This window comes from Elephas maximus, chromosome 14 (assembly GCF_024166365.1).
Source record: "Elephas maximus indicus isolate mEleMax1 chromosome 14, mEleMax1 primary haplotype, whole genome shotgun sequence".
NCBI lineage: Eukaryota > Metazoa > Chordata > Mammalia > Proboscidea > Elephantidae > Elephas > Elephas maximus.
Window position 1 is genome coordinate 6,841,080 of NC_064832.1, and position 22,520 is coordinate 6,863,599.

Below are 22,520 nucleotides of genomic sequence, written 5' to 3' on the forward strand. Positions count from 1 at the left end.
TATTTTATGTATGTGTTTTTTTAGTTATCTAGTTTTAGTGTGGCTATATTATAGCAGAGATACCACAAGTGGATGGCTTTAACAAACAGAAACTTATTCTCTCACAGTTTAAGAAGCGAGAAGTTTGAAGTCAGGGCACCAGCTCTAGGAGAAAGCTTTCTGTCTTTGTGGCTCTGGAAGAAGGTCCTTGTCATCTATCTTCCCCTGGCCTAGGAAGTTCTCAGCGCGTGGACACTGGGTCAGAAGGAAGTGCTCCACTCCAGGCACTTCTTCCTTGGTGGTATGAGGTCCCTCTCATTTCTGCTCATTTTTCTCTTTGTATCTCAAAAGAGACTGACTCAAGACTCACCTTAATCCTGCAGATTGTGTCCTCCCTCATTAACTTAACTGCCTGTAATCCTGCCTCATTAACATCACAGAGGTTAGAATTTACAACACATAAGTAATCACATCAGATCACAAAATGCAGGACAACCACACAATACTGGGAATCATGGTCTGGCCAGGTTGACACACATTTTGGGGGACACTATTCAATCCATAACAATAGAGAAAACACTGTCTTCAATGTCAGATTCAGAGACTTTTATCCATCTATGAAGGGCAAACACAGAAATTGAACAAAATTCAGACCAGCGAATTATTGCTTGCTCTTGTAACTAATGACTTCTTCTGGTCTCTATACCTGGAAATGGCCAAAAAGAATTCTGTGAGGGTTAATTCAGTTATTGTTAAAACATCTACTGCATTTACATGTCTACAGGTAAGGAAGAATGCTGGACACCATGTGTGATTCATTAAGTAACACAGGGACTATTAGACTGTTGTTCTCCTTCTCTGATATGCCACTATCACCTTCTCCCCTTGTTGCTCTGCTGAAAAACCCACGCTTGTATATTCTAGGCTTTTTTCCAGGATTGAATTTGCAGGAAGTTAAAGATATATCTTTGAAAGATAAAGAAGACTTTGGCCACATTGTCTTTAGACAGTTGAACTTCCCAGCCAACCTCTGTCCAGGATGGGAATTCACAATCCCTCCTACTCAGTACCTCTGAGCAGGACGGGATTTCTGTTTCATTATCAGGAGACTGCGGAATTCACCCCTCTTCAGAAAACTTACTTTCCTTTGCCTCAAACTGTCCCTCTCAGGATCTGTCACGGTCACTCTGAGAAATTCACATAGGTAGCCTGTATGGAAGTGCCCATCCTAGAGAGCCTGCCCTCCCTTCCTTGCTCCACAGGGCTTCCTCTGACACTTGAGGTCACATCTCCCAGGGAGTACACACCTCTGGCACTTCCAGGGATTCCCAGGCCCTGGGATACTGTGGATGGGACTTGGAACTCAATCTCTTTCTTCCCATCCTCACCTTTGGTTATCTGTGTTCTGTCTTCACCAGATTTAGGAGACCTTGTCTTCTCTTTGCTCGTTTCATCTCAGTCAGGCTTTTCTATTCCAATTCTCTGATCTCAGAACAGATCAGGTTAGACCACAGAAAAGAGAAAGACCAAGCAAACATCACTGATCTGTGCAGAAGCTGCTGGGAAGGGATTCGATCCTCATTGGTTTAGGGTTTTATGCCCACTGCTCACCAGCAGGCAGGTTCCCCCCAGAGTCTGGGTTCTGTCTGGTACCTTGTACTTCAAAGAACTCAGTGATCAGCCCGCCTTCACAATCACACCTCCCTTAGAGCTATCTTTGCAGAGGCTCTTTCTCAGACTTCCATGTCCCACTGAATTCCCATTTCTCTTTCCTTACAGACATTGTGCTCATTCTCAGGGCCCTGAGACCTCATCTGCAGGTGAGTCTTGTCCTCTTCTCTCCTTGGCTTTTGAGTGGACCTCATGTCTTCGGACAGCTATCCTGGGGCTTCTTCCACCCTGGTGCTCTAGGGCTGGATCTCTCCATGTACTAGAGGGGGCGTGGAAGGGGCACAAGGCTAAAAGGATGGATCTTCCAGGTGCGGTGGGTTTAAGAAGCCTGAATGAAGTTCTTCCCTGAAGGGTGCATATTTTCAGTCCAGACATCCTGCTTCTCTCAGTCTAAGAGTCCTAGCACGTCTTCAGGTGCTTTCTCCTTTGACCTTGAGGCCATGCCTGCACCGTCTGCAGCCAGGTCTCCCACATGTGTAGCAGCACCAGTAGGTGTGGTAGCCTCTTCAGCCCCTGTCTTCTCCTCCAGATGCTCCTGGAGGTGCCTGGCTCTTCTTGCCAGGACTCCAGGATGCTGACCAGGGACTCAGTGTTGGTTAGACTGAGGGCAGACCTGATGGCACTCACTTTCTTCAAAAACTCGGCCTCAAGACCAGGGGCCTTTTGCCGACAGGGATGTGAGATGTTTTAGTCCGGTCTGCCAGACCATGACTAACCCATTGACCTTACACACTTGGGTAAAATACTCATACTTGACCTATGGATCTCTGGAGTAATTTGATGAGTGAGAATTCTGCCTAGTGGAAGCTGATGAAAAAGGCCTCACTGATACTTGGGGAATCTTCCTGGGCTTGGAACTTGGGCTTTTTGTTCTCATGTTCTACCCTTAGTGACACTTTCCTCTTGGGTTGAGACTTGCAATAATGGACAGTTAATTTACATGAGCCTTCTGGGCTCTGGTGTCTCAACTGTGACCTAAGTCTCTGGTCTCAGGGATCCCTGGAGGCCTCTCCATCACCACCATCCTCCACTTCCACAGTCCCCATGGTTTCTTTCTTCTTCCCCAGGCACTGGCCATACTTTAGGGAATTTACTCTGGGCAATAAAGTCTCCTCCAGAAAATTTCAGTGATGGTACTACCTTATAGCAAAAGTCTATCATTTTTCAATACATTATAATACATTGATTAAAAAAAAAAACTCCCGGTTTTCTTTCAGTAGATTCCAATTCATAGCAACCCTATAGGATAGAGTAGAACTCCCCATAGGGTTTCCAAGGAGCAGCTGGTGGATTCCAACTGCCAAACCTTTTAGTTAGCAGCCAAAGGTTTATCCAGTGGTAGTTTATAATATAAACAGAGGATCGCCACATTAAAAAAATTTTCTTTTTTTTTGCGTTTGTTGGATGGAAGTGAATTTGCTCCTGTGGAATATGGAAATTACCTCATCCTGTCCACCTTCATGATAATACATGGTTTCTCTAAAAGCTGTTTTCTATGGAAGTTATTTTTTTTAGTAAATTTAGTGTGTAACATTGAAACAGGAGAATTGGTCTCCTCTTTGTAACTTGTTTTCATCCTCCTTTTAAGGGAAGGATTTTCATAGAAGGAATTATACTTAAAGAGACAGCGTAATTTGTACTTTTCTTTATAATTTAAAACTTCTCCTCGTACCGTTAACTAGCCTACACCAGGAGATTAAAATTGCCTTTCTCTGAGCAGAAGCCCATTACCATGTCCTTCAGGGTGACACAGAAACAGATGTCCATATTTGAGAGTCTGATGGCACAAACCTCAGTAGCTGAATCACAACCATGCCTCCTGTGTGGGCGGGCGGGGCTTGTACATGTCAGCATAAGGGTCAGTATTTTTCTGAGTTTGAGGGAAGGATTGGCAAGTTAAGGAAGAAAGAGAAGGAGTTTGGGAGGGGAGTGTAAGCTCCAGTGACAGACAGAAGATGGGGTGGGGGATCTCTCAAAGGGTATTAGAGGCCAGTCAGAAAACCAGGAAGCGGCAGGAAGCAGGGCCAGTGGAGGGCAGCACTGGGTGGAGGAGGACAGCAGAGGTAATAGTAGTGGGGAGGGCAACAAAACTGGCCTGAAAAGAGTGATAAATGACTGATCCTAGATGAAGCTCAGGTTAAGAAAAGTAGGAAAATAAAAAATTCTATCCTGTAGCCATGTTTGTGGTTAGGGGTTGTTAGGCTCTTGAGGGAGGTGGGCAGGGGACACAGGAGGGGAAGGGGAGTTCCTGGATCTAGGGAGGAGTCTACAGCCCTTCTGCCCTCAGTGATGTGGGTTCTAGGCTCTTCAACCTCCCACTCCCAGAACCTCCTGAGAAATTTCCTAAGTTCTTCACATGGTATATTAATTCTGTCTCATTAGAAAATATAATAATTAAGTACGCTTCTTGCTACCCACCCTTTCCACCATCCTATACTCTCTGCCCCAGTTGCCCACTGGCTTCCTTCCTTTCCACCATGTTCAGATCCAGAACAATAGAGTGCCTTGTCTGCAACTATTCTGGAAAGCTCTCAAACTTACAATTGGATTCTTTTGTTTCATCCCTCATTTATTCCTACATTTCTTATTGATAAAATAAACTTTGGTTAATTATCTACTAAATGACAGAAAGTGCTTTCTCAGGAGAATCTTCCTTATGACCTTATCCATTCGTTCCAAATGTTCATCTTGTCCTACCATGGCTCTCTTTTCTGGTGGAAGTCAGACCTTTTGTTCTGGAGCACTCATCAATCGGGGACAACTTTTCCTCACCTTTATCTAGAGTTTTAGAGAAAGGCCTTTTCCTCGTGTGTCACTGTTTCATCCTGCTTGGGTGAAGATGTCCAAACATAATGGTCTTTGAAGGACCTTTATCCCTTCTCCCAGCAGGAACCTTTGATAACCTGGGGACTCTGGCTTACTCCTGAATTTCCTTGATTCAGTAGCTACAGTTTCTCTCCCACAAGACCTGAGGTCGACACCCTTTTCAAAAAGCAGCTGAGATCTGAGTTAGCACCAAGGCTTCCGTAATCCTGTGTGACATCATTGCTGACAGTGCTGAGTTCCATGGGCCCAGTTTGAAGCTAAACACGGCAACCAGAAAAACATGAAACTGTCAGGTAGGCGCTTGAGAAGTGCTAGTGCCAATGTGGGAGAAGGAGATTAGATACCAAAAATGAATTGCAACTTTTCAGTGCCGTGTAAGGGGTTACTATCCCCTGGTGGGTAAAGAGAGCACAGGGAATGATAACAGTATCATGGGCAGCTGCTTTCTCCCAATCCTCTCGTTTGACTCTGTTGGAATCATGTCTCTCCAGCTCTGGTTATAAAATGTCCACTCTGAGCCCCTCTTAGGTCTCCTTAGCCTCTGAGTCTTCACACAGGCTCTGCTCTCTGACTAGGAGATGTTCTCTCCCTTCCCGTCTGCTGGCCTACTCCCCCTGGTGAAGGGTGGAGGTGAAGAAAACTGACCCCACTGGAACAGATGAGACTTATGACTTACCAAAAAGCCCTAAGACTCAGGAATTTTGTGGTCAGCCAGAATGGAAAGTTTGGGAGTTGACTTGGGGAAAGCCCATGACAGACTCTGCTTTTGTTTAGGAGGCCATTTAGAAGAGAAACCAGCAAATGGGGAGACCATTTGAGGAAGAAATTAAGAAGGTTGGGGTGATGATGAGGAAGGAGGAGACTTCTCCAAGGAAAATAAAAGTTTCAGCATGGGGATGGTAGGGGCTTGTTTTGTGTGACCCCAAATGAGAGAAGAGGCAGGAATGGTAGGGAAACAATAGAACAAAAGATAATCTGTGCCTGTTCACAAATGTAACAAATGCCCCAGTGTTTTCAGCCTGTTTCCTCAGACTTTTCTCATCAAGCCATCCCTCCCCTTTTACTGAAGCCTCTGGAAAATACCTGGGGCTTCCTGGATGCTCGGCCTTTTTTCGCCCCTTAACTATTCAGTCATATTCCCAACTTGGTTCAGGCATCACTTCCTGGTTGTAGTCTTGCCTGAATCTTCTCCTGGTAGATGAGTCCACTTCTTGCTCTGTACTCCATTGTACCCAGGAAACCCTTTACCGCAGCATAAAACACAATTGCATTTACTACACATTCTTCCTCTCTCTGTGCCCACGCCTTCTATGAGACTCCAGGGTACCTTTCATTAGCAGGAGGAGTCTTCTTCTACCTGTTGAAGGCCGACCTTATGGTTGCTTCAGCCATTGAAATAGTAGCAGAGATGATACAAGGAGAGAATTGAAAAGATTTTACATTGAGTCTTGCCCTTTTGTTGCTCTTAAACCCTGAGAACCTGTGGGAGTGACCCCAGGCCAGCCTGCTGAATGATGAGGGACCATTGGAAAGAGGATCCAGCGGTTTCACTGAGTTGATTTGAGGCAAACTGGCTCGCAGGTGACCTGGAAGCAAATTGTAGACACATGAGTAAGCCCTGCTGCGAGCCACTGTGGCTGCCCCAGATCAGAAGAACCCCAAATTGACAACTTGAAAAATTGTGAGTTTAGTAAATGGTTGTTTTTTTAAGACACTACATTTTGGAGTCATTTGTTACACAGCAATACATGACTGATAGACCTGTTAACTTGGCTGTTTCTCTCACCAGGCAGTGAGGCAACTTCTCTAAGTCATTTCATCACCAAAAGCATCTGGCCTAGGGTCTGACATGTAGCTGGTTATACAGGAAATCTTTGTTGACTTAATGCATGAATGAGTAATATGAATTGTATGTGCGAGTCTATACAAAATCATGTCTGAAAAAAAGCATGATTTTTTAAAAAATAAAATGAATTGAGGCTCAGAACTACCTGCTTACAAAATTGAGGGGAGTTTTTAACCTCACTTACTTTCAGGGGACTCCCTCATCCAGATATGCAATAATTCCCAGGGTCTAATGAAGGACCAGTGCTTGGAGAAGACCTTCAACACACCCATTGCCTCAGCCTATGTGGGTGATCTCTCTAGAAGCATTCGTTCTGCTGTTTCCATTCTCAGCTGGAACATGAGAACCTTGGTGGGGCTGTCATCAGCATAACAGGGTTTGTCTACTTATGTGCCTGCATCAGCCTTTGAGGTGCTGTAACCTACTCCAGGGCACTATCAAGAAGGAGGTCCTACCCCTTCCCAATGTCTAGGACCCTACTATCTGACTGTCACTCTTCCCCTGGGCTCCAGTTCACTCAGTGTGATCACCCCAGTGAGCTGAGGCTTTTACCACAGACTCTTCAGAGTCTTGAAGTTTCAGGGCTTCAACACTGTGAGTTCAGCTATCTCCTTGAAATGAGGTAAGGAAGGGGGAAAAATGTAGGAAGATTTTATTTTCCATTTAATGTTGCAATAAAATTTCTTGCCATGTATTTTCAAAGGGTCCTGCCTAACAATTCCCTCTGTTCTCTTCCAAGATGTAGGACAATGAAGAGTGAATGTTTGTTGTGTCATAATCTGCAGAAGGCTGCAAAGTGCACATGGGGTCCATTCCCCCGATGCTCACACTAGAGCACCCCACCCATGTGGAAATCTCTGCAAGTGTTACTGAGTCCCTCACACATCCACAGTGAACAGCTTTCAGATTCTTATAAGAGGGAATTGTGTCCTAACACCAGCTGCTCCCTGGAACCCCTATGGGGCAGTTCTACTCTGTCGTATAGGGTCTCTGAGTCAGAATTGACTAGATGGCTACGGGTTTGGTTTTTTCTTTCAGGCGGGTGGTGGGAGTTTGATGTCAGCTCCATAATCATGTTATTAAAAAATAATGACAGGGTAGCAGATGAAAGCAACAAAACAAAACTGAAATGAAATGGCTTTTTCACATTTACTGGCCCCACGGAGTTCCTTCGAGGTGTTTACTTTTCACTAGATTCGGAGAAATGTTTGTGAGAGAGACAACAGCTTGAGATAGCTCCAAAATTACATGTTTCCCTCCTTAATGTTAGGTTACATTAAGAGCTGGTTGGCTGGTTTATCATCTGCCTGCTTCACAAAAATAGAAGGCCCATGCAGGCAGGAACTTGTCTGTTGTGTTTGTCAGAGTATCCTGGTACCTGGTGCCTAAGAAGTGCTAAAAAATGATTTGAGTGAATGTGGATGGGTTTTTTTAAAAAACACTGTGTTGCTGTCTTTATTTAGTTAAGTAGTGAAAACAGGGATAAGGAAAATGGAGACAATTATTTGTATAATTTAGAGTTACATAAGATGAGAATAGAACTTGAATAATGAAGAGATAAAAAATTTAGCTGTACGGATGAAATGTACCCCCTTCCCTTTGCTTTGGAGGGAGACATTTTAAAATGGATTGTTTTTTCCCTACTGATTTATATGTTCTATATGTTAATTGAAAAGTTAATCTTGTAGGAATCACAAATATTTCTATTGAGATACAATTCACCTGCCGTAACACTGCCTTTGAAAATATGCACAATACTGTGGCTTTTAGTATATGGGCAGACTTGGCACAACAGTCACCACTGTCTAGCTTCAGAATATTTTCAGTACCCGGTAAATAAAGGCCCTTGTTAATAAAGGCGTATTAACAGTCATCCTCATTACTCCTTTCCTCCAAGCCGTAGCAACCACTAATCTACTTCTGTCTGTGTTGGTTTGTCTGTTCTGGACATTTCATGTAAATGGAATCATACACGATGCGGTCATTTGTGTTTGGCTTCTTTCATTTAGCATAATATTCTCAAGGTTCGTCCATATTGTGGCATGTATCAGTACTTGGTGCCTTTTTGTGGCTGAGTAATATTCCAGTCTATGAATATACCACATCCTGTCTATCAGGTCATGACATTTGGGTTCTCTCCACATTTTGGCTGTTATGAATAACACTACTAGGAATACTCTGTGTAAGTTTGTATGTGAACATGCTTTTGATTCTCTGGGGTACAGACCTAGGAGTGCAAGTGCTGTGTTGTTTGGTAATTCTATGTTTAACTTTCTGCAGAATTGCCAAACCATTTTCTGAAACAATTGGATCATTTTACATTTCCAGCAGCGGTATTCTAGCTTTCCACATAGTCGCAGACACTTGTTGTCCATCCTGTTGAGTTTAGCCATCTTAGTGGTTTTGAAATAATAGTGCACATTAGTTTAGATTTGCATTTCCCTGATGACTAATGAGGTTACACTTCTTTTCACGTGCTTGTTGACAGTTTCTATATCTGCTTTTGAGAAATCTCTATTCAAATCCTTAGCCTGCAAACTTTTTTTCAGCTTTTTGCCTGTATTTTTACTCTCTTCATGTACTTTTTGATATGCCAAAGATCTATAGATCTTAACAGTTTTAGCCTTCATATTTTGGGATTTTTAAAAAGTCTTTCTCTTTTATCAATAAAAAGAAAATAAAAACTTCTAAAATTTTTATGGTTGCATATTTTAATTTTAAATATTCGATCCATCTGGAATTTTGTTTTGTGTAAGGTTGTTTTGTGTAAGGTATGAGAAAAAGGATGAAAACATTTTTACAGGTGGTCGGAGTGATTACCAGATTGCTACAAACGCTCCTTTTCCCATGACCCATATCTTCACTGCATTTTCCCCTAGTCCGTACAGAGAAGCCTTTTTACAAAGGGAGGCCACCATTCCCAGCCATTTCATTTTAAGGTTTGTTTTCTGCAATTAAATCCCTTGTGTATCTTATCTACACACCTTTTCTTTTAAGCTAATACAAATTTTGTGTGAGTAGGACCTTGGCGAGTGTAAGATGGGCTTGAATTTCATAACTGGTTCCGTGTGGTGCAGCCCAGCAGACGGACAGACAGAAGCAAGGGCTGCAGAGGCGACAGAAGCTATGAGAACAGGAGCCTCTAGAGATTTGCTGCTGAATTTCACATAAAGCTCTAGACTTTTCTGTGTAAACTTATCATCATGTATGGACATCACCTTAGAACAGACAGAGAATAATGCTTTAAAAGTTAGACATTCCTAAGGAAGGTGTTCATTCCTTAGCAGATGCTGAGAAGTGTATGTGTTTTGGTGAAGATATGTACCCATTTCTACTGGGTATGTATCTAGAAGTAGCATTGCTGGGTCCTAGGATATATGTATGTTCACAGCTCTTGTAAATACAGACAAAACATTTTTAAACTGGTTGTATCAAATTACACTTCCAGTAGCGGTAGATTAGAGCTCCATTTACTCCACGTTATACCCAATAGTTGGTATTTTCCATCCTTTCCATTTTAGCCATTCTGGCGTGTAGGGGATAGTATCACATTATGGCTTTTTATTAGAATTTCTCTGATAACCAGTGAAGTTTTGTCACTTTTCATATGTTTCTTGGCCATATAGAAATCTTTTATACAGTGTACAAGTATTCGCTCCTTTTTCTATTGAACTGTCCGCTTCCTTTTTCCTTTTTGGATTGTTCTTTATGTATTCCAGAACCAAGTCAGTATTAGGATATATGTATTGCAAATAACTTCTGCTACCACATGAATTCACCCTTGTGGCTTGTCGTGAACTTTCAGATGCAAACACCCGTCTTTTACAAAAACAAGCAAATGTGTAGACATAAAAGTTTATTAGGGGTTACCAGGGGCAGGAGGGAGGAAATAAAGTGGTGTTCCTGCATATGGAGACTGAGTTCTGGTTAACAGTGGTAGGAAAGTCACATTGATTAAGGGCAGGGTTGCACAGCCAATTAATGGTAATTACTGTCAGTTGTTCAGTCACCAAAGGTTGTGTGGTATGTTTACAACAACAACGATGAGCAGCTGCTGGGGCAACATAATAGTACTCAACGGATGAGGCGTATTCTTTTATTATACTTTTCTCTATTTTCTAATTTGTTTTTATAACATGCTACTGTTCAAATTTATAAAATGTTTGCATGATGAAAGTGGATAACAAGGTCTATCCCACCCATTACATCCTTCTAAGGTTTAAATGAGGGACTACATGCCATCAGCAGAGGCTCAGCCTTGGTTGGCACTCGATAAATACTTGATTTCTCCCACTCTTCTGGCTCACTGTCTTCTCCCCTGGTTTATTTGCTCTTCTCTTTCGAGCTGGAAGCATGTGACCACCAGACTTCCCGACACCATCATTCTGCTTTCCATACCAATGTTATTGTAGTCTTGGGTTCCTGGGCAGCCTCTCCACAGGTTTAATTCTTTCACTTCTGTTCATTTATTGTTTAAATATATTCGTTTAATTTTGTCCGGCTTGTAGAAGTATATTCTAGTCATTGAAAATTTGGAGACTACCCCAACACACATGGGAACACCATGAGTAAGAATAGACTCCACGGCAATGGGTTTTATATGTGTGTCGCACACATTTATGTATATTCACTTAAATATTATATCCTGCTCCTTTCACTCAATATTATATTTCCATGATAAAGTTTTATTTTACAGACAACATCAAATTGTTTTATTATATTCTGCTGTGTGCAAGGAGTATATAATTTTAGCACTTTGACTATAGTTGAAATATTAAATGTGCATGTTTCTAGTAATCTTCAACCTATACTTAAATCTTTTAACAAAAATCTTTGCTATTGAACCTTTTTTTTTATTTGTTATTCAGCATTCTTTAACACTAGGAGATAGTCTCAGGATCAACTCAGATCATATTTTCTCCCTCTTACACACGAAGGCCCTTAAAGTATTCAAAGATTGTCGTTGTTGTTGTTAGGTGCCGTCGGGTCGGTTCTGACTCATAGGGACCCTATGCACAACAGAACGGAACACTGCCTGGTCCTGCGCCATCCTTACAGTCATTGTTATGCTTGAGCTCATTGTTGCAGCCACTGTGTCAATCCCCCTCATTGAGGGTCACCCTCTTTTCCGCTGACCCTGTACTCTGCCAAGCATGACGTCCTTCTCCAGGGACTGATCCCTCCTGACAACATATCCAGAGTATATAAGACGCAGTCTCGCCATCCTTGCCTCTAAGGAGCATTCTGGCCGCACTTTTTCCCAGACAGATTTGTTCGTTCTTTTGGCAGTCCATGGTATATTCAATATTCTTCACCAACACCACAATTCAAAGGCGTCAACTCTTCTTCGGTCTTCCTTATTCATTTTCCAGCTTTCACATGTATATGATGTGATTGAAAATAGCATGGCTTGCGTCAGGTGCACCTTAGTCTTCAGGGTGACATCTTTGCTCTTCAACACTTTGAAGAGGTCCTTTGCAGCAGATTTGCCCAATGCAATGTGTCTTTTGATTTCTTGACTGCTGCTTCCATGGCTGTTGATTGTGGATCCAAGTAAAATGAAATCCTTGACAACTTCAATCTTTTCTCCATTTCTCCTTTTGTTGCACATTGGTCCAGTTGTGAGGATTTTTGTTTTCTTTATGTTGCAGTGTAATCCATACTGGAGGCTGTGGTCTTTGATCTTCATTAGTAAGTGCTTCAAGTCCTCTTCACTTTCAGCAAGCAGGGTTGTGTCATCTGCATAATGAAGGTTGTTAATGAGTCTTCCTCCAATCCTGATGCCCCGTTCTTCTTCATATAGTCCAGATTCTCATATTATTTGTTCAGCATACAGATTAAATAGGTATGGTAAAAGAATACAACCCTGACGCACACCTTTCCTGACTTTAAACCAATCAGTATCCCCTTGTTCTGTCTGAACAACTGCCTCTTAATCTATGTAAAGGTTCCTCATGAGCACAATTAAGTATTCTGGAATTCCCATTCTTCCCAGTGTTATCCATAGTTTGTTATGATCCACACAGTTGAATGCCTTTGCATAGTCAATAAAACACAGGTAAACATCCTTCTGGTAGTCTCTGCTTTCAGCCAGGATCCATCCAACATCAGCAAGGATATCCCTGGTTCCACGTCCTCTTCTGAAACTGGCCTGAATTTCTGGCAGTACCCTGTCGATATACTGCTGCAGCCGTTTTTGAAAGATCTACAGCAAAATTTTGCTTGTGTGTGATATTAATCATATGGTTCTATAATTTCCACATTCGTTTGGGTCACCTTTCTTGGGAATAGGCATAAATATGGATCTCTTCCAAAATATATATATATATTTTTTTTTTTTTCCAGTCAGTTGGCCAGGACGCTGTCTTCCATATTTCCTGGCATAGACGAGTGAGCATCTCCAGTGCTACATCTGTTTGCTGAAACATCTCTATTGATATTCCATCAATTCCTGGAGCCTTGTTTTTCGCCAATGCCTTCAGAACAGCTTTGACTTTTCTTCCTTCAGTACCATTGGTTCCTGATCATAGGCCACCTCTTGAAATGGTTGAATAGTGACCAATTCTTTTTGGTATAATAATTCTGTGTATTCCTTCCATCTTCTTTTGATGCTTCCTGCGTCGTTTAATATTTTCCCCATGGAATCCTTCACTTTCGCAACTCGAGGCTTGAATTTTTTCTTCAGTTCTTTTAGCTTGAGAAACACCGAGCATGTTCTTCCCTTTTGGTTTTCCATCTCCAGCTCTTTGCACATGTCATTATAATACTTTACTTTGTCTTCTTGAGAGGCCCTTTGAAAATTTCAGTTCTTTTATTTCATCAATTCTTCCTTTTGCTTTAGCTGCTCGAGGTTCGAGAGCAAGTTTCAGAGTCTCCTCTGACACCCATCTTGGTCTTTTCTTTCTTTCCTATCTTTTCAGTGACCTCTTGCTTTCTTCATGGATGATGTCCTTGATGTCATTCAAAAACTTGTCTTGTCTTCGGTCACTAGTGTTCAATGTGTCAAATTTATTCTTGAGATGGTCTCTAAATTCAGGTGGGATATTTTTGCTCTCATGGACTTGCTCTGATTTTCCTCAATTTCAGCTTGAACTTGAATATGAGCAATTGATGGTCTGTTCCACAGTCAGCCCCTGGCCGTTTTGTGACTGATGATATTGAGCTTTTCCATCGTCTCTTTCCACAGATGTAGTCAATTTGATTTCTGTGTGTTCCATCTGGCGAGGTCCATGTGTATAGTCACCGTTTATGTTGGTGAAAGAAGGTATTTGCAATGAAGAAGTCGTTGGTCTTGCAAAATTCTATCATTTGATCTCCGGCATTGTTTCTATCACCAAGGCTGTATTTTCCAACTACTGATCCTTCTTTATTTCCAGCTTTTGCATTCCAATAGCCAGTAATTATCAATGCATCTTGATAGCATGTTCGATCAATTTCGGACTGCAGCAGCTGAAAAAAATCTCCTATTTCTTCATCTTTGGCCCTGGTGGTTGGTGTGTAAATTTGAATAATAGTTGTGTTAACTGGTCTTTCTTGTAGGAGTGTGGATATTATCCTATCATTGACAGAGTTGTATTTCACGATAGATCTTGAAATGTTCTTTTTGACGATGAATGCAACATCATTCCTCCTCGAGTTGTCATTCCCAGCGTAGAAGACTATATGATTGTCTGATTCAAAATGGCCAGTACCAGCCCATTTCAGCTCACGAATGCCTAGGATATTGATGTTTGTGCATTCCATTTCATTTTTGATGATTTCCAATTTTCCAAGATTCATAATTCGTACATTCCAGGTTCCAATTATTAATGGATGTTTGCAGCTGTTTCTTCTCATTTTGAGAAGTGCCATATCAGCAGATGAAGGTCCTGAAAGCTTTACTCCATCCATGTCATTAAGGTTGACTCTACTTTGAAGAGGCAGCTCTTCCCCAGTCATGTTTTGAGTGCCTTCCAACCTGGGGGGGTCATCTTCCGGCCATATATCAGACAGTGTTCCGTTGCTGTTCATAAGGTTTTCACTGGCTAATGCTTTCCAGAAGTAGATTTCCGGGTCCTTCTTCCTAGGCTCTCTTCTCTGGAAGCTCAGCTGAAACCTGTCCTCCATGGGTTACCCTGCTGGTATCTGAATACCGGTGGCATAGCTTCCAGCATCACAGCAACACACAGCCCCCCACAATATGACAAACTGTCAGACACGTGGGGGTAGCAAACTATGATTTCATTCATCATTTTCATTTTTTCATTCAATCAATATTTAGAAAGATTCCATGTGCCAGGAATAGTCTACATCATGTGGACGCAGTGGTGAAAGGTACACATTGTCCCTGCCATTGTGAAGGGGACACCCAGTGCGGGTGGGAGGGGGACTGGTAAAATGCAGTCCAGAGAAAGGACAGACCATGCTCCAGGAACCACACTGGACTTCAGAGAGCTTTGTTGGCTGCCGTTCATCTGTCCGGCTTCTAGATGTCAGAGTGCCCTCAGGCTCAGTGCTTAGTCCTCTCTCTCTATTGACACCCTCTCTCTAGGATGCCTCAGGGAGTCGGTTGCTGTCTGTCTGTAGCTGAGGATGTGATGTTTACACCTCCATCCATTTCAACTCCTCCTGGTTCATGACTTCTATTCAAATGTCAGCGTAACTCTGTGTACCGAGTTCTTCATCTGTAAAATGTGCCTTATAATGATACATTCCTCACATGGGTATCATGCAGAGCAAGTATCTTAAGAAAGGAGAAGCCCTCACAAGAGTCCTGGCACCAGTAAGTGTTAGCTGTCAGTATTATTACCTGCCATCTCCACGTAGATGTCTAACAGCTATGCCATGTTATCAACGCCATGAAACAATTCTTGGTCCCAACCCCATTCCACCCTTATCGATGAATTTCTCAGGGCTTCAGTGATGGGAATGTGTGCGTTTTCCCACATAATGGACATGGCTAATAAAGGTTGGCCTGGTCCTTCATAATAAGTTGCTCCAAAGTTTATATGGGTGGACTCAGACAAGTGATAGCCAACTAATATAGACAAAAAATAGAACTCTCAGCTGCTCATATTTGTACTCTCAGCCTAGAATATCTTGTGAGGGTACTATATGGACTGAATTGTGTAACCCCAAAGGTACGTTGAAATCCTAACTACTGTACCTATAAATGTGACCTGATTTGGATATAGGGGATTTTTAAAATTATTTTAATGAGGCCATACCAGTGTAGGGTGGGTCCTAAACCTAATCCCTTCTGAGTTACAAAAAGAACAGAATAGACACAGACACAAACAGGGGAAGAGGGAGACAGACAAAGGGGAAGATAATCTACAAGGCCAGGAACGCAAAGGGTGGCTGGAAGCTGCTAGAAGCTGAAGTAGACATGAGCCATGCCCTGAATTCCTACTTCTAGCCTCCCGAACTGTGAGAAAATAAATATCTGTTCTTTAAAGCCACCCAATTGTGTTATTTTTTTCTTATGGCAGCCCTAGATGACTAACACATACCCATGGTTATCCATGAAGCCTGGTGTAAAATAGTGTTCTCCCCTCCTTGTCTAGCCCACCCGAATCCTGCTATTTCCTTATCAGTGTCCTCTGCCTTCACTAAGAGCTACAACAGAGTCGGCTTGATGCTGATGCATAGAAATGCAGTTTATTTTTTAGTTTATATTTATGATTGACTAACATTAATTTCAATGGTTTGTTAATTTTTCTGTGGAGGCATTTCTGTAATCTATGAGTAATAGCAGTTGCAGCTTTTCCTTCTTTTTGTTGTCGCTTTGTTCTAGCTTGGGCCTCCAGTGTTAAATATTTAATATAAATAATGATAGAAAGCATCCTTATTTTTTTAAAGAATTTTTTTGTGTGCTTTAAGTGAAAGTTTTCAAATCAAGTCAGTCTCTCACACAAAAACGTGTATGCACCTTGCTACACACTCCCAATTACTCTCCCCCTAATGAGACAGCCTGCTCTCTCCCTCCACTCTCTCTTTTCGTGTCCTTTTCGCCAGCTTCTAAACCCCCTCCACCCTCTCATCTCCCTTCCAGGCAGGAGATGCCAACATAGTCTCAAGTGTCCACCTGATTCAAGAAGCTCACTCCTCACCAGCATCCCTCTCCAACCCATTGTCCAGTCCAATCCATGTCTGAAGAGTTGGCTTCGGGAATGGTTCCTGTCCTGGGGCAATGGAAGGTCTGGGGGTCATGACCACTGGGATCCTTCCAGTCTCAGTAAGACCATTAAGTATGATCTTATGAGAATTTGGGGTCTGCATCCCACTGTTCTCCTGCTCCCTCAGGGTTTCTCTGTTGTGTTCCCTGTCAGGGCAGTCATTGGTTGTAGCCGGGCACCATCTAGTTCTTCTGGTCTCAGGATGATGTAGTAGCTGATTCACGTGGCCCTTTCTGTGTCTTGGGCTCGTAATCACCTCGTGTCCTTGGTGTTCTTCATTCTCCTTTGATCCAGGTGGGTTGAGACCAATGGATGAACCTTAGATGGCTGCTTTCTAATGTTTAAGACGCCAGACGCCAGTCTTCAAATTGGGAAAGCATCCTTATTTTAATGCTAATTAATTTTAAAGAGAATGTCCCACATTTCACCATGAACTATCATGCCAGTTGTATTTTTCCAACTTAAGGAACTCCTTTTCTGGTCCATGATTGCTCAGAGTCCTTATCTCTCAGTGTGATTGGATTTTATCAACTGCTTTGTCCCCATCTCTTGAGGTGAGCATGTCTTTTCTTCTTCCATCTATGCTTATGGTGAATTAAATTATTAAATCTTTAATGTTCACTCAAGCTTGCATGCTGACGATAAACCCCCTTGATGATGGCGTATTACCTGGTTTATACTTTGCTGGATTTCCTTTGCCAGTATTTTATGTAGGTTTTTGCATCTCAGTTACTTAGTGTGCTTGCCCTGTAACTCTTCTTCTACGATCCTTGTCTAATTTGGTGTCAATATTAAACTAGCCTTAGGGATGAAGTAGAGGAGCATCTCATCTTTTTCTCTTCTTTTCTGACTTTGCACAAGATTAAAATGCTCTGTTTCTTGCCTGTTTGCTGCAACCTGAATGAAAGTGGTCTCGGCCTCCTATTTTCTTAGGGAGATCTTGAACTACTGACCCATTTTGTGTAGTGATTAAAGGTCTTTTCTGGTGCTACTTAGAAAAATTTCCACTGCATGTTCTAGGCTGCTAGGATTTCATCTTTGAATGTTATGTTGTTATCACTATTTTCAGTCTCATCCACGTCAATTAATCAATCCCAGATTTTCCCTCATTTTTCCAAAGTCAAACTCTACATCTATTCCTGGTACCAATTCCCTTATCTAAGACTTGTTTGCAAACAAAAATACAACCCAGCATCTTTGAGTCCATGATGTGAGAATACAGTCCCATATAACTTTTTTTGTAACTGTTTTTCTTGTTAAGTGTTTCTCCTCTTTTTTTTTTTTTTTTTGTTCATTTCCCACGTATCTAGCAGTTTCAAAGTTGTGCACTTCAGGTTGAGGTCATTAGCTGGATTGACTCTGTGCAGGGCCATGGGGTGCCAGTTGCAAATGAGCATCCAAAGAGCACTCCTCTAGAACTAGGAGGCAGGAGGAGGTGGTTGGGCGGTTGCGGGGGCGGGGGAGGGAACTGGGCAGGGCTGTGTGGAGAGGGGCGCCCAGGGGAGGTGCCAGGTCGGAGGCTGCCCCACCACAATCTCACGTGCATCAGGAAGGAGCTGGCTGCAGGAGCCTTTTGCGAGAGTCCCAGCCCACCCAGCCTTGCCCTGAACTCAGACCCGCTAGGCTCACAGGTCCCACCAGAACTAGGGGAAGCCTGAGTCTACCGAGGTCAAGTCCCAGGGTACACCCCTGAGCCCAGTCACAGTGCTTATGCTGGGATAGGAGGGCAGAGGAGGCGTATGGGGACTTGGGTCCAGAGGGTGACCCAGAAAGGGTGGGAGAGTTGTGGTCACCCTAGGACTCTGGCTCTGCACGTGAAGGGCCCCAGGTTGCACTTCCAGGAGGAGAAGGCAAAGCCACAGAGCCCCCACTGCTCACACAAACAATCCCCCACCCCCCTCTGCCCTTTCTCCAGGCGGGACGCCCCTCCTGTGCTGTCCTCAGAAGGGCTCTTCAGGGACCACACCCCTAGTTTGCGGAGCAGCAGAGCCTGCCCCAGTCTGGACTAGGGACTTTATTTCTTCCACTCTCACCACTGGCTGAAGGCAGACTCCTGTCTCCACAGACTAAAGAGGAATTATCAAAATGAGCTCAAAACTCTAGATTTGAGTTAAGGATCATAAATTAACACAGAGAAATACAACTTTAACAACAAAGACCTGTTTGGAGCCCCAGTTGGAATTAAAAAAAAAAAAACTTGAACAGAGGGAGTGATAAAGGCTTCCTTCTTTTGCCACCCTCTCTCGGTGGTCCCAAGCTTTCTCATCTCCCACCTCACAAGACTGTATCAACTGCTTTGAGACTTTTAGAATAAAGATCCCCAGGCATATCACTGCTGTTACCCTGTGAGGATTTCCCCAGTGCTGGGTTAGACTAAGACAGAATCCTTCCAAGGCTTCCAGAGCCTGTGTACTGGACGGTCAACACACAGAGCCTCAGAGCCCACTTCGTTTTTCCTGCAGTTGGGCACGACCCCAGGGACATGACCCTGAGAGTGCTGACACTTCCTGAAGCCAGTGACCCTCCCCCTGGGCTTCTCTCTGCCTGGGTCTCAGAATCTCTGAGGCCAACTTGTACCCTCGGAAGTGTTTCTGCTGAAGGACACGTAAACAGCACTGTGGATTTGTGTCCTGCAGTCTGCAAAACTGCCTCCCCTGAGTGGGGTGAGGAGCTACTGGAATACTGAAACATTGAAATCATTAAAACTAGCAGAAGCCACAGCCCATGGTGCTGGGAGAAAACTGGGAAGGACGGAGAGGTGAAGAGGCTATAAAGGCCCAGGTGTGAAGGCGACCATGGGCCAGGATGTCCTGAAGTCGCAAAGCTGACCAATGCTGAGTGCCCTAAAAGCTGCCACTCCTGTGCCCATCTTTTCTTTCAATGGACAAAGTCTTCCCCTGCTCTTACGTGCCTGGGCTGGAAGGGCCTTTGACTTATAACATGAAGCAGCTTCCAGAGCCTCTTGGGGCAAGTGATGGTCAAGGAGGCTCTGCCTAACCCCACCCTGCCCTTCCCACTTGTCAGAGGACCAGGAATTTCAGTCTTCCAGCTCCTGGGCTGATCTAGTGACTCGTAACAGGATTTCACTGGAACTGGAAGGTGTTGAAGACAGGAAGTACTCCTGGGTTTCTTCACCCAGCTGAATGCCTAGTTCCTGGTCTTATTACACGGCTTACATTCAGGATAAGAAGAGGCGTTTGGAGCTTTACGCATGACCTCTTAGCAGCGGTTTCTGTTCAGGAGCGAAGAGGTAAAAAGAAAGCAGTGTCTACTAAGTCCTTTTCCAAGAGTCTCAGGAAATTCTCACGAAGACCCTCTCAGGTAAGGACTGACGGGAAATGCCTTGGTTTAATATTAAACTTTGCCCTTGACACATTTTGTTTATGGAGGGCATATACAATGTTGTCCGCTCAAGGAAGCACTGTAGTTCTTATCTAGACTTTATGTAGAATGAGTATATATAAAACCTAAACTTGGTCCTTAAGCAAGGGGTTACCTCTCAGAGAAGGCCTATGGGAAGGTTTCTACCAAATTCTGTGGTGCTGCCATTGCTCCAAGGAGCCCAGGTGGTGCCAAGTTTGAGCACTCGGCTGTTAACTGAAGGTTAGTTTTTTGAACCCACCAAAAGGCTCTAAGGAGTAAAGACCTGGCGAACTGCATCCATTAAGATTACAAACCAGGAAACCCTATCGGGGCAGTTCTCCTTTTACACTGGGCCGCAATGACTCAGAAACCCACTCGATGGCACCTAGCAATAACAACAGGAAGCTGTTGCCCCCAATGTGCTTGAAGTGCCTCTCTGGGGAAGGCTGGCCTTCACAGCCAGCTCATGGCCACACGGGAACTGAGACTCATGTTTTGTTACCACACCTTAGTTTCAGTCAGTAAATGTATTTTCCAGTTTATTGACGAGACTTGACTACAGACATCTCTCAGGTATTGTCAAAATTAATTCCATTCTCTACTAATGATTTGCCAGGATGTATTTCCAAGCATTTCCAAGAGACTGGAAAAACTTTCCAAAGAGGCTTGTCCAGCGCCATGTTGTGCAGTAACTACAGTGTTGACGTAGTATATTAACCACATAGTTTCCACGTTTTCTGCTTTCCTTAAATAACAACTGAAATTCCAAGTCTACCACCTGAAGTACTTCCCGTAGTGTTTCACTTAGAAGTCTGGTGGTGATGAATTCTCTCAGTTTTCTTTCCCCTAAGAATGGCATTATTTGAGCTTTACTCCTGAAGGTAATGATACATAGATACATGATACATAGAATTCTGGGTTAATATTTCCATCTTTCAGGGTTGAAAAAATGTTGTTTCACAATCTTTTTTTTTTTTGGCTTCCATGGCTTCTGATAGTGAATACAGAGTCATTCAAATTATTTTTCTCAGGTGAAATGTGTTGTTTTCTCTCTACCTCCTTCCTGAGTATTTTCTTGACCTTTGTTATTCTGCAGTTGATTTATATATATATGTGTGTGTCAACTGTTTTTCCCCTCCCGGGTATGTCTGTAAGTTCAGTACACTGTTTTTTTCTTTTTACATGCTGCTGTTAAAAAATATATATATATATATTAGTAACGTACTTACAAATATACTTGGGATGTGGCGTAAGGCCCACTGGGTTGGCAAAAAACCCATAACCCGCAGAATATTTTTGTGAAAATTCGGTATTGGGGCATGGAATTCTTTAACTTGCTGTGGTTTGCTGAACTTCTTGAATCTGTAAGTTTATGTCTTTCACCACATTTGGAAAGTGTTCAGCCAGTATTTTTTCAAATACTATTTTCTTCACCACACATTTTGTCCACTTATTCTGGAGTTCCAATAAATAAGCTTTTTGTCTAGTTCTTGAGGCACTGTCCATTTTTTTCCATATTTTCCTCTCTGTTTGCAGAATGGATATTTTCTACTGATCTATTTCAAGTATTTAGTTTTTTTCTCTGTCATCACCATTCTGCTATTGTGAAAATATCAACTGAATTTTTGATTTCTACGATTGTACTTTTAACATGTAAAATTTTCATTTGCAAATAGCACCTATTATCTTTCCATTTATTTAAAAAGTGTCCCTGTTATTTCTTGGATTAGAATAGCATTTTAAAATCTGTTTCTTATGATTTTGAGAGTACAAGTCCTGCTTAAATTTTATGGAGAATTTTTTTGTTTTTAGCAGTCGATTGACCCAGTTATGTTCAGGCTCCAAGTTCTGTCCCATCTTCTGTATTCTATGGTTCAAATGTTAGTTCAATTTTTGAAGGCTTTGCAGCTGTATTAAAGTCTAATCTATGTGAGCGCCACTCAGTATGGAACCTTGATGGCATTCTAACCCATAGTGCGGGTCTTAAAGGATTTGATAATGCTTCTTTGGGTCAGGGCAATGGATACGCACCTGAGGGGTGAACCAGGAGTTCATAGCAAGTCTGCAGAATCTCTTTCTTGCACAGCCTCCTCTTTCTCTTTCTCTTCTGCTCTCTGAGTTCAGAAGGAGTGCTTTCCTGGCCCACTGGTGGGAATGCTGGGGCTTTAATCTCCTCATTCTGTTGTGCACATCAGTGACTGGTTCTGCCTATGGGGCCAAAGCACTGGACAACCAGCCAAGAGGCTGGCAGTTTGAACCTGTCAAGAAGCGCCTCAGAAGACAAGCCTGGCGATCAGCTTTTGAAAAGTCTCACCCTTTGAGGTAGAATTGACTAGGTGTCAGTTAACAGCAGAGAGAGAGAAAATGTAATGGAGCTTTCTCTACAATATTTGGTTCTTCCATACTCTGGTCAGAGAGAAGGATTCTCCTCTGCCAGAGTTTCAGGTGTCTGCCCACCTGCCCAGCTGCCTGTCTCTCTCCTTTGTGGACCTTCTATCCCATTTATATGAGAGAGGGCTTCTCTCGGGGCTGTTTCTGTCCACAACGGGTGTGCAGCTGTGAGATTTGGGCTCATTTAATTTCAGCCTCTGGAATTTTCATACTTTATGTTCTGGCTCCGCCCTGCCCCCATCCACCTTCAACACTTTCCTTTGCAGAATCCTGAGATAGTGTCCCAT

The 22,520-nt window shown here is 42.9% G+C and overlaps 1 long non-coding RNA gene across 4 annotated transcripts in view; it reads left to right on the top strand.

Annotated features, from left to right (window-relative positions):
• The window catches only part of LOC126058128 (uncharacterized), a 263,603-nt gene that overhangs the window by 235,838 nt on the left and 5,245 nt on the right, over positions 1-22,520 (top strand). The window contains exons 6-8 of one of the 4 annotated variants that reach the window (XR_007513104.1): positions 108-280; positions 1,759-1,799; positions 18,395-19,800. This is a non-coding gene — a long non-coding RNA (uncharacterized LOC126058128). Of the gene's footprint in view, positions 1-107; positions 281-1,758; positions 3,907-14,852; positions 15,952-18,394; positions 21,486-22,520 lie in introns of those variants that run through there. The other 3 variants (XR_007513103.1, XR_007513105.1, XR_007513102.1) reach the window with 3 other exon arrangements.